Source organism: Ovis canadensis, chromosome 5, assembly GCF_042477335.2.
Source record: "Ovis canadensis isolate MfBH-ARS-UI-01 breed Bighorn chromosome 5, ARS-UI_OviCan_v2, whole genome shotgun sequence".
Classification (NCBI taxonomy): Eukaryota; Metazoa; Chordata; class Mammalia; order Artiodactyla; family Bovidae; genus Ovis; species Ovis canadensis.
Window position 1 is genome coordinate 25,103,308 of NC_091249.1, and position 12,993 is coordinate 25,116,300.

Below are 12,993 nucleotides of genomic sequence, written 5' to 3' on the forward strand. Positions count from 1 at the left end.
ACACTTTGGTTTCAGGTCAGTGGAACCCAGCTGTGAAGTTAAAAGATGCTTGCCGCTTAGAAGAAAAATTATGATGAACCTAGATAGCATATTAAAAAGCAGAGACATCACTTTACCCACAAAGGTCCGTGTAGTCAAAGCTATGGATTTTCCAGTGGTCATGTATGGATGTGAGAGTGGGACCATGAAGCATAAAGAAGGCTGAGCACTAAAGAATTAATGCTTTTAAACTGTGGCTTTGGAAAATACTCTTGAAAGTCCTGTGGACAGCAAGGAGATCAAGTTAGTCAGTCCTAAAGGAAATCAACCCTGAATGTTCATTGGAAGTACTGGTGCTGAAGCTGAAGCTCTGTTACTTTGGCCATGTGATGCAAAGAGTGACTCATTGCAAAAGACCCTGATGCTGGGAAGGACTGAGGGCAGGAGGAGAAGGGGGTGACAGAGGATGAGATGGTTGGACGGCAGGATCAACTCAACGGACATGAGTTTGAGCAAACTCCGGGAGATAGTGAAGGACAGGCAAGCTTGGGGTGATGCAGTGCATGGGTTCGCAAAGAGTCAGACACGACTGAACAAGTGAACAACAACAGTGGAGCCCATTTCAGATGATACATTTATGCTATTTTAAGCAACTAAGTTTATGCATGTTTGTTAGAGCAGTGATAAGAAATTAATACAGATGCCATTCCATATTGTGGCATAATTTTTCTAACCAATTTTCTATAGATGGTCATTTAGGTTACTTGAAAAAGGTTTTTGGTTTTTTTTGGTTTGTTTGTTTAATTATTTTTTATTGAAGGATAATTGCTTTACAGAATTTCGCTGTTTTCTCTCAAACCTCAACACGAATCAGCCAGTGTTTGTTTGCTTTTGTTTCTTTGGCAGTTACAAACGATGCATGTGGTAGATCACCAAAATGGTGTCAATTCTTCATGCTTCTCTTTTGCCAGTCACTTTGTAGCGTCTTATTATTTTTTAATTTTAATTTCTTTTCGGTTGCACTGACTCTTTGTTGCTGCACAAGGGCGTTCTCTGGTTGTGGTGAGCGGGGCTGCTCTCTGTCGTGGTGCATGAGCTTCCCATCGCAGGGGCTTCTCTGGTTGGGGGATGCCCTGGGAATGTGCGCTGCTCAGTAGTCTGCTGGCTTTAGGGCTTGGGCTCAGAAGTTGTGGCACATGGTCTCGGTTGCTCTGAGGCACGTGGAAACTTCCCAGACCAGGGATCAAACCTGTTTTCCCTGCTTTGGCAGGTGGATTCTCCATCACTAGACTACCAGGCAAGTCCTAGCAGCCTACTGCTTTCACTGTGGGTTTGGCTATATAACTTGCTTTGGGTCAATGGCATGTTGGTAAGAACATGCTTGAAAGGCCCCTATGTGACTAGGCTTACTCTTGCCCCACTGACATCACCACAAGGACACACTGGGGACAGCCTTCAGGAGAGTGAGAGCCTTGCGTCACAGAGCCAAGTTGCTCTTGTCACTCCAAGGTCAGCCAGCTAACCATCAGTCACGTGAGCAAAAAGAGCTAAGATCAGCAAAACCATCTGATCCGCCACTGACCCCAGACACATGTGCAACAAATTTACTGTTGTATGCCATTGATCACTATGCAGGCTTTCTTATCTCTTCCTGCTATTCTTAGGAACTCTGCATTCAGATAGGTAAACCTTTTCTTTTCTCCTATGCTTTTTTTTTTCCTTTAATTTTAATTTTTAATTTTTTTTTCTCCTTTGCCTTTAGCTTCTCTTCTTTTCTCAGCTATTTGACAACCATCTCAGCTATCAGACAACCATTTTGTCTTTTTGCATTTCTTTTTCTTAGGGATGGTCTTGATCACTGCCTCCTGTACAGTGTCACAAATCTCCATCCAGAGTTCTTCAGGCACTCCATCAGACCTAATCCCTTGAATCTATTTGTCACTTCCACTGTATAATTGTAAGGGATTTGATTTAGGTCAAACCTGAATGGTCTAGTGGCTTTCCCCGCTTTCTTCAACTTAACTGACTTTTACAATAAGGAGTTCATGATCAGAGCCACAGTCTGCACCAGGTCTTGTTTTTGCTGCTGCCTGTATAGAGCTTCTCTATCTTCGGCTACAAAGATTATAATCAACCTGATTTCTGTATTGACCATCTTGTGATGTCCATGTGTAGAGTCATCTCTTGTGTTGTTGGAAGAAGCAAAGGAGAAAAGGAAAGATATACCCATCTGAATGCAGAGTTCCAAAAAATAGCAAGGAGAGATGAGAAAGCTTTCCTAAGTGATCAATGAAAAGAAATAGAGGAAAACAATAGAATGGGAAAGACTCTTCAAGAAAATTAAAGATACCAAGGGAACATTTCATGCAAAGATGGGCGCAATAAAGGACAGAAATGGTACGGACCTAACAGAAGCAGAAGATATTAAGAAAAGGTGGCAAGAATACACATAAAAACTATACAAAAAAGATCTTAATGACCCAGATAACCACAATGATGTGATCACTCACCTAGAGCCAGACATCCTGGAATGTGGAGTCAAGTGGGCCTTAGGAAACATCATTACGAACAAAACTAGTGGAGTGATGGAATTCCAGATGAGCTGTTTCAAATCCTAAAAGATGATGCTGTTAAAATGCTGCATTCACTATGCCAGAAAATTTGGAAAACTCAGCAGTGGTCACAGGACTGGAAAGGTCAGTTTTCATTCCAATCCCAAAGAAAGGCAATGCCAAAGAATGTTCAAACTATTGCACAATTGCACTCATCTCACACACTAGCAAAGTAATGCTCAAAATTCTCCAAGTGAGTCTTCAACAGTATGTGAACCGCGAACTTCCAAATGTTCAAGCTTGATTTAGAGAAGGCAGAGGAACCAGAGATCAAATCGCCTACATCCATTGGATCATAGAAAAGCAAGAGAGTTCCAGAAAAACATTTGCTTTTGCTTTACTGACTATGTCAAAGCCTTGACTGTGTGGATCACAACACACAGTAGAAAATTCTGCAAGAGTTGGGAATACCAGACCACCTTACCTGCCTCCTGAGAAATCTGTATGCAGGTCAAGAAGCAACAGTAAGAATCGGACATGGAACAATAGACTGGTTCCAAATTGGGAAAGGAGTACATCAAGGCTGTATATTGTCACCCTGCTTTTTTAACTTATATGCAGAGTACATCATGAGAAATGCCAGGCTGGATGAAGCAAAGCTGGAATCAAGATTGCTGGGAGAAATATCAATAACCTCAGATATGCAGATGATACCACCCTCATGGGAGAAAGCCAAGATTAATAAAGAGCCTCTTGATGAAAGTGAAAGAGAAGAGTGAAAAAGCTGGCTTGAAACTCAACATTCAGGGACTTCCCTGATGGTCCAGTGATGAAGACTCCAAGCTCCCAATGCAGGGGGCCTGGATTTGATCCCTGGTCAGGGAACTAGATCTCATGTGCTGCAACTAAGACCTGCTGCAGCCAAATACGTACATATATATATAAACTCAGCATTCAAAAAATCAAAGATCATGGCATGTGGCCCCATCACTTCATGGCAAATAGATGGGGAAACAATGGAAACGGTGACAGGCTTTATTTCCTTGGACTCCAAAATCACTACAGATGGTGACTGTAGCCATAAAATTAAAAGGAGCTTGTTCCTTGGAAGAAAAACTACGACAAACCTAGACAGGATATTAAAAAGCAGAGATATTACTTTGCCAACAAAGGTCTATCTAGTCAAAGCTATGGTTTTTCCAATAGTCATAAATGGATATGAAAGTTGGACTATAAAGCAAGCTGAGCACCAAAGAATTGATGCTTTTGAACTGTGGTGTTGGAGAAGACTCTTGAGAGTCCCTTAGACTGCAAGGAGAGCAAACCAGTCAATCCTAAAGGAAATCAGTCTTGAATATTCATTGGAAGGACTAATGTTGAAGGTGAAGCTCCAATACTTTGGCCAGCCGATGTGAAGAACTGACTCATTGGAAAAGACCCTGATGGTGGGAAAGATTGAAGGCAGGAGGAGAAGGGGATGACAGAGGATGGGATGGTTGGATGGCACCACTGACTTTATGAGCATGAGTTTGAGCAAGCTCCAGGGTTTGGCGATGGACAGGGAAGCCTGGCATGCTGCAGTCCGTGGGGTCGCAAAGAGTCAGACACGGCTGAACGACTGAACTGATGCCACTGATATTTTGTGCTTATTTGTTACACAATATTATCATAGAAATAGGTAACTGATACAAGCTTGTTCTGAACATTTTTCCAATTATCTCTCTGGGTTAGGGTTAATGTCAGAAATGAAATGTTGAGAAATTGGATATCATAGTGGATATCTTTTGGAGTATCTACTTGTCCACAATCCACTAACCTCCAGCCCTCTCTTTGGGAATCATTCTCCCATCCAAAGGAATGGTTCAGGAAGCCATGTTGGTGCAATGTGATTGCTCTTTCCTCCTAAATTCCAGACACAATTGATTAGATGTGGAAGTGTATCTCACTCAAACTATTTTAAAGCCTTAACTCTCCTTTGTAATTGGGACTAAAAGATTTTTTGGTTTAATGTACACTTGTCCATTGATAGGAAAGCACCATGGAAAGGGGATTATTTTTATTTTATTCCCAACATACTGCATGTAAGAAAATAATCACCAACCACAGGGAGTGATTACTGTGTTCTAGTCTTCTGTGTTTATTATCTAATTTTCTCACACCAGCCCTATTATTCAAGTCCCATGGTCATTCCCAATTTACAGATGAGAAAACTGAGACTTAGAGAGATTAAATACTTTGCCCAAGAGCACATGTCAGAAAGAAGCAGACACAGATCTGCCTCTCACATAGCCAACCACAGTGCCATGTATTCTACCAGCACGTGGCAGGTTGTCAATAAATATTTGAACAGGAATGAAGGGGTAGAATCTTTTTTGGTGTTAATTCTAGCAGGTCCTGTAGGTCCGCATAGAATTGTTCAACTTCAGCTTCTTTAGCATTAGTGATTGGGGAACAGACTTGGATTGCTATGATGCTGAATGGTTTGCCTTGGAAACAAACCAAGATCATTCCGTCATTTGTGGGACTGCACCCAAGTACTGCATTTCGAATTCTTTTGTTGACTATGTGGGCTACTCCATTTCTTCTGAGGGATTCTTGACCACAGTAGTAGGTATAATGGTCATCTGAATTAAACTTTCCCTTTCTGTCCATTTTAGTTCAACTGATTCCTAAAATGTCAGTATTCACTCTTGCCATCTTTTGCCTGATCACATCCAGTTTACCTTGATTCATGGACCTAATATTCCAGGTTCCCATGCAATATTGTTCTTTATAGCATCGGACTTTACTTTCACCACCAGACGCACCCACCACTGGGCGTTGTTTCTGCTTTTGCCCAGCCTCTTCATTCTTTCTGGAGCTATTTCTCAGCTCTTCCCCAGTGGCATACTGGACATCTACCCACCTGGGGGGCTCATCTTCCGGTGTCGTATCTTTTTGCCTTTTCAAATGTTCATGGGGTTCTTGAGGCAAGAATACTGGTTTGCCATTCCCTTCTCCAGTGGACCACGTTTAATCACCAACTCAATGCACGTGAGTTTGAACAAACTTTGGGAAATAGTGAAGGACAGGGAAGCCTGGTGTGCTGTAGTCCATGGGGTCACAAAGAGTTGGCCATGGCTTAGCAACTGAGCAACAACAATAGGGATGGATGCAGAGTGAGAGTCGGATACGACTGAGCGACTTCACTTTCACTTTTCACTTTCCTGCATTGGAGAAGGAAATGGCAACCCACTCCAGTGTTCTTGCCTGGAGAGTCCCAGGGACGGGGGAGCCTGGTGGGCTACAGTCCACAGGGTCACAGAGTCAGATATGATGGAACACGAATGCAGAGACACACACGTGTCTATTTGTATGGCATCACTGAACATTAGGGAAATGCAAATGCGAATCCCAGCAAGATTTGACTACGCTCACCAGAATGACTATCGTCCAAAGGATGGATGATGCCAATTGCTGGCAAGGCTGGGGAGTGTCGTGCCCACTGCTGGTGGAAAGCAGTATGGTAAAAGCTTTTTTATGGAGTTAAATGTATGCTCACCAGATGGTATTTCCGAAACTGAATCCTTACCCAGGATAAATGAAAACACATGTCCACACCAGAGCTTGTAAGTGATTGTTCACAGCAGCTCTGTTTGTAATAGGCAAACACTAGCAGCTAGCCAAATGCCTATCAACAGGTGAGCAGACAAACTGTGGTCCAGCCATACAATGGAAAATGATACAAAGGAACAGAAACTGGTAAACAGAGCAATGTGGATGAATCTCAAAAGCATTATGTTTCATGAAAGGAGCCGGACACAAAAGAGGAGTTCATTTGTGTAAAATTATAGAATAGATGAGTTTACTCTATAGTAACAGAGAACAGATCGGTGATGACTTGGAGGCAGGGTGGGGTGTTGATAATAAAGGGGCAAGAGGGAACTTTGGGACGATGGAAATGTTCTGAATGTTGATGGTGTTGGTGGTGGTTACATGTGGTGTACGCTAGTAAAAACTCATCAAACTGTAAACGTCAGATGGATGCACTGTATTGTAGGCAATTTTTATCTCCATAACATTGATTACAGTGTGTTCTGTGTTATGTGGTAGGGACTCAATATATTGTCAGGGTTTTCTCCATCAGACTCCACCTGGAGGTCTTCAGCATATCTTTTGCCAGACCGACCTTTTTTAAGGACCCACTTTGTGGGGGACAGTAAAGTGATGTCTTTTAAAAAATAATTGTATTTATTTATTTGTTTATTTTTGGCTGTGCTGGGTCTTCATTGCTGTGCATGGACTTTCTCTCTAGTTGAGACAAGCTGGGGTTACTCTCTAGTTGTGGTGTGCAGGCTTCTCATCGCAGTGACAACTCTTGTTGCAGAATATGGGCTCTAGGTGTGTGCGCTTCAGTAGTTGAGACTTCTGGGTTCTAGAGTACAGGCTAGATAGTTGCGGCCAACAGGCTTAGTTGCTCTGGGGCATGTGGGATCTTCCCGGATCAGGGATGGAACCCGTGTCTCCTGAATTGGCAGGCAAATTCTTTACCACTGAGCTGCCGGGCAAGCCCCATAAAGTGCTTTCTTATTTCATAATGCCTTCATCATGATTATCCATTTCAAGATTCTTAATTTTATAAGGCTTCACAGTAACTGTTATGGATTGAATAATTTTTCCCCGCAGTCTTAGACCCTTCAGGCTGCTATAACAGAATATGATAGTCTGGATGGCTTAAAGACAACAGAATTTCTTTCTCCCAGTTGTGGAGGTTGGGAAGTTCAAGATCAAGGCACTTATAGATTCAGTAACTGTTGAGGGCCTGCTCCCTAGATGGCCAACTTCTCCTTGTGTTCTCAGGTGGCTGAAGGGATGAGGGAGCCCTCTAGGGTCTCTTCTTAAAAGGACATGAATCAGGACTTCCCTGGTGGTGCAGTGGTTAAGAATCCACCTTGCAATGCAAGGGACACTGGTTCAACCTGTGGCCCAGGAACTAAGATCCCACATGTTGCAGAGCAACTAAGCCCATGTACCACAACTACTGAGCCAGCACTCTAGAGCTTGGAAGCTGCAACTACTGAGCCCATTGTGCTACAACTACGGAAGCCTGCGCACCCTAGAGCCCACACGCCGCAGCAAGAGAAGCCTCTGCAACGAGAAACCGCGCATGGCTGTGAATAGTGGCCCTTGCTTGCCGAACTGAAGAAAGCTAACATGTAGCAATGAACACCCAACACAGCCAATAAATAAATAAATCTAAAACAAAAAAAGGACATGGATCTGAATCCCATTCTAGAAGGCTCCACCCTGATAACCTGATTGCCACCCAAAGATCCCCTACCCCCAATACCATCACATTGGGATTAGGATTTCAACATATGACTTTTGGAGGAATACATTCAGTCCATAGCATACTTGAAATTCTTACCTTGAAGCCCTATCTCCCAGAACACGGGAATCTGACCTTATTTGGAAATAAGGTCATTACAGATGTAACTGGTTAAAATGAGGTCATTACAGTGGACTCTAATCCAATATGACTGATGTCCTTGTAAAAAAATGGGAAACACAGCCACAGCCATGCCTACAGGGAGAATGCCACGTGAGCATGAAGACAGCCATCTAGACGCCAAGGAGAGAGGCTGGAGCGGACTCTTCCCCCACAGCTCTCAGAAGGACCAATGCTGTTGCCGGCTTGAGTTTGGACTTTTAGTGTCCAGCACCACGAGTGAACAGTCTGATTGCTTAAACGTCCCAGTCTTCCCTCAGTATCTGTGGGACATTCTTTTCAGCCCCCCGACGGGTACCAAAACTCAGGGATGTTCAAATCCCTTACAGTTGGATTTATTAATTCATGGGTCCCCAAATCTGAGGATTGGTTGGAATCCCTAGAACCCACATATGCTGAGGGCCAATTGTGGTTCATCCTGGCTGACCTAGAAAACTAAAACAGCAACTTAGGATTCACTTTGTTACACAGCAGAAACCAACACACCATTGTAAATCAACTATATCCAATATAATTAATTATACCACACACACACATATATATATATATAAATCATTAAGATAGGATGTGCCAAAGCTGGGGGTCTGACCGCAGATTCGATTTTGGAGTTTAATTGCTGTCACTGTGTCCTTTCTTGGTTAAATGATTGGCTCACACGAGTAAGGGATGGGGGCTTTTCATCTTGCATTTTGGTTTCTTGCGTTCCTCTCTCCTGATTGCCTCCCCCTCACTTTACCGAGAGATCGGACTTTGCTCGGGATTTATAAGCTGCAGTTCTCCCGCCTGGGTGGCTGGCAAAGACATTCGCCGTGTGGGCGGTGGATGGTGTCGGAGTGTGGTAGTTCCCAGCAGCTCTGTGTGTGCAGTTTCAGCTATGGGACTTAGTGACTTCCACCGTTCTGGAGGGCATGATATGTTTGGCCAGCTGCCTGCTCTTTCGGCCGAGGGAAACATGATTGGGATATCAGAAACAGAGTAATGACCCTCTTCCTTTGGGAGAGCTGGCTTAACCAGAGACATAACTATAGATGTGAATGTGTATATGGTACAGTTCTCAAGATTTATTGGGGGGGGTGGGATGGATTGGGAGATTGGGATTGATATATATACACTGCCATATATAAAATAGATAACTAATGAGAACCTCCTGTATAGCACAGGGCACGCTACTCAATGCTCTGTGGTGACCTAAATAGGAAGGAACTCCAAGGAAGAGAGAATATATATACACTTGTGGCTTCACTTTGTTGTGCAGCAGAAACTAACACAACATTGCAGAGCAAACTACACTCCAATAAAAATGATTTCCTGGGGATTCCTTGTATGTTCCCTTTTGTATCTGTTCCCTTTGGTAGCCAGCGAAGAAAAAAAATCAGGTCAAGCACACTGCTGAGAAAAATGACCCGAATCACAGGGATGCAGAAAGTAACTGATGGTGCTCTGGCAATAAAATACTCGTTTAAAAAATGGTAAAACTCCATTTGCCATCCTGTTCCCCTCTCTGCTGTTTTCCACCTTGTTCTGATCTGTTGGAGGCTAACCAATAAGAATGGCATCATTGGGTTTTATTGTCTCCTGGCATACTAGTCAGTGTTCTCCTAAGTAACAGCCAATGTGGTTGTTGTTCAGCTGCTAAGTCATGTCCAATTCTTTGCAACCCCATGGACTGCAGCATGCCAGGCTTTCCTGTCCTTCACGATCTCCTGGAGTTTGCTCAGACTCATGTCCATTGAGTCCGTGGTGCCATCCAACCATCTCATCCTCTGTTACCCGCTTCTCCTCTTGCCCCCAGTTTTCCCCAGGATCAGGACCTTTTCCAATGAGTTGGCTCTTCACATCAGGTGGTCAAAGCATTGGAGCTTTAGCTGCAGCATCAGTCCTTCCAATGAATATCCAGGACTGATTTCCTTTAGGGTTGACGGGTTTGATCTCCTTGCAGTCCAAGGGACTCTGGAGTCTTCTCCAGCACCACAGTTTGAAAGCATCAATTCATCAGCACTGAGCCTTCTTTATAGTTCAACTCTCACATCAATCCATACATGACTACTGGAAAAACCATGGCTTGACTAAACAGCCTCTTGATGAGGGTAAAACAGGAGAGTGAAAAAGCTGGCTTAAAAGTCAATGTTCGAAAAACTGAGATAATGGCATCCGGTCCCATCACTTCATGGCAAATAGAAGGGAAAAAATTGGAAACAGTGACAGATTTTATTTTCTTGGGCTCCAAAATCACTGTGGATGGTGGCTGTAGCCATTAAATTAAAAGACGCTGTTTTTCAGGTCAGGTACAGAAATGACCTCTCTGAGTGAGTGATATTGTTAATGAAAGTGGGGGTCTGGCTGATCACTGCTCACAAGTGCGTAAAGGGGCAAAGTCAGTGGAAGGGAAAGTTTGCTTTATCTGGGATGCTGGCAACTGAAGTGTGTCGGGGAGGTGGGTCCAAAGGCTGACCTCCCCCTTCCGCACTCTACCACTTTCCACCTGAGCCCCGCTTTCCCCCTCTCACATGCCCCCTACCCTGGGCATGGCCACTGACAATCAGCGGGCAAGAGCTTTTATAGATGGAGGGAGGGGAATACATGCAGAAAAAGCACAGTCAGCTCTGACAATCATCTCGAAATTGGTCATGCAGTGTGACCAATGTCATCTTGATTTTTTTTTTTCCTGCCTCACAGCTTGTGCGATCTTAGTTCCCTGACCAGTGATTGAACTTGGGGCCTCAGGAGTGAAAGCACAGCACCCTAACCACTGGACCGCTAAGGAATTCCCCCATCTTATTGTTTTAAGTAGAGTTAATCTTCAGTTCCAGGGTCAGTTTGTCCCCATTTCCTTGAGGCCAGTTCTTGAACTGTGGAAGCTTATGTCATGGCTAAAGTCTGGTCATCATGTAGTTAATTTCTTCCACCTGGAGGGGCGGGTGGTTTCAGTATCTACCAGACAGCCCACAGAACGTGGCTCGGGATATTATCTGTAGCCCTTGAGAAGGAACTAAGGGGCCTTGACTTTGGTTACTGACTGAACTATTGCTGTTTAGTCCTGTTTGATTGCTTGTCCTTGTTTCTGCATTTTCTTGCTTCCCTGATTAAACTTACTCTGTGGGTAAAGTTTTTTCACAAAAGGCAGGAGGAGGACAAGGTGGGAAGGACCATAGGGTCCCACTCCATTGCAGTATTATATCAGAGACCTGAACAAAGTGATGGAGTGAGCTTGTGGGTTCCCTGAGACAAGGGAATTCCAGGCAGAGGGAACAGCTGATGTGAAAGCCCTGAGGCCTAGTTTTTTGGCTAAATGTTCAGTGGGGAGAACACATTTATTGAACACCTTAGCATCTCACAGAAACTTTATTAAGTGATCTTACCACACATTAAATCATTCCAGCAATGACTGCTGAGCATTGACCAAAATCCATCCCCTCTTCTTCTCAGGGATGCAGCTAGAATACATTCTCCAGCCTTTCTTGCAGTGGGTGCAGCTGATTCAAGTGGGAATTAGATGAAGTATCATCCTGGACATGTCTGAACTGGCTGACCATTATCCTCCCAGTCTTCTGACTGGCTCAGCACATTATACTGCCTTCTAAAACATCTTTGGTCATCATTTTTGTGGGCAGAATTGGAAAACCAGTGGAAAATTGTTGAGAAGGTACCCAGACTTTATCTACTGGGCCAACTTCATCTTTCTGTGGGCTTCCCAGAAAGCTCAATTGGTAAAGAATCTGCCTCCAATGCAGGAGACCCAGTTCAACTCCTGGGTTGGGAAGATCTGCTGGAGAAGGGAAAGGCTACCCACTCCAGTATTCTTGGGCTTCCCTTGTGGCTCAGCTGGTAAAGAATCCTTCTGCAATATTGGAGACCTGGCTTTGATCCCTAGGTTGGGAAGACTTCCTGGAGAAGGGAATGGCAACCCACTCCAATATGCTGGCCTGGAGAATTCCCTGGCCTGTATAGTCGATGGGGTCGCAAAGAGTTGGATACAACTGAACGACTTCCATCTTTCTTCCTTTGAAATTCTGCTTTAAACTTTTTAATTAGAGGATAATTGTTTTACGATGTTGTGTTGGTTTCTGCTGTACAACAATGCGAATCAGCCATAAGACTATGTCTATCCCCTCCTTCTTGAGTACCCCTCCCACCCCTCCCCATCCCACCCCTCTAGGTGGTCACAGAGTGCCAGGCTGGGCTCCCCGCATATATAGCAGTTTCCCACTACTCATCTATTTTACACATAGTAATGTGTATATGTCAATGCTACTGCCTCAGTTAGTCCCGCTTTCTCCTTTCCCTGCTGTGTGTGCATTAATATACGATATTTGTTTTTCTCTTTATAACTTACTTCATTCTGTACAACAGGCTCTCGGCTAATCCACCTCAGTTCAACTGACTCATCAATACTCTAATAAGTCCACGTAAAAATTCACTTGATTACACGCTGCTTATATAGAACGTTTAGGCATGGAAGCAATATCTAGAGCATGTAAAGGAGATGAAATGGTTACTCCATCTCAATGCACATTGTTTTACCCCATGCATATAACTGCTCATATCATGGAGAAACTGTCACAACAAATCAATGGGAAGCATCTTTCTTTTTACTTGCAAGAAGTAAAAAGAAAATTAAAAGTAATTTTTTTTTCTGAAGAAGTAAATTTCTTCTTTTAATTTTTTTTTTTGTTGTAAAGTTTTTACAGTTTTGTGTTGGTTTCTGCCATACAACAACATGGATCAGCCATAGGTATACATATATCCCCTCTTTTTTGAACCTCCCTCACATGTCCCTCCCCATCCCACCCCTCTAGGTTGATACAGAGCCCCTGTTTGAGTCTCCTGAGCCATACAGCAAATTCCCATTGGCTATCTATTTTACACATGCTAATATGAGTTTCCATGTTACTCTTTCCATGCATCTCATCCTCTCCTCCCCTCTCTCCATCTCCATATGTCTGTTCTCTATGTCTGTTTCTCCACTGCTGCCCT

General features: G+C 43.6%; 1 non-coding gene across 1 annotated transcript; it reads right to left on the bottom strand.

Annotated features, from left to right (window-relative positions):
* Window positions 1-12,478: 12,478 nt before the first annotated feature.
* LOC138441915 (small nucleolar RNA SNORA20) lies at window positions 12,479-12,597 on the bottom strand. Its single transcript, XR_011257483.1, has one exon. It is a non-coding gene; the product is annotated as a small nucleolar RNA SNORA20 (small nucleolar RNA).
* Between the last annotated feature and the right edge of the window lie 396 nt (window positions 12,598-12,993).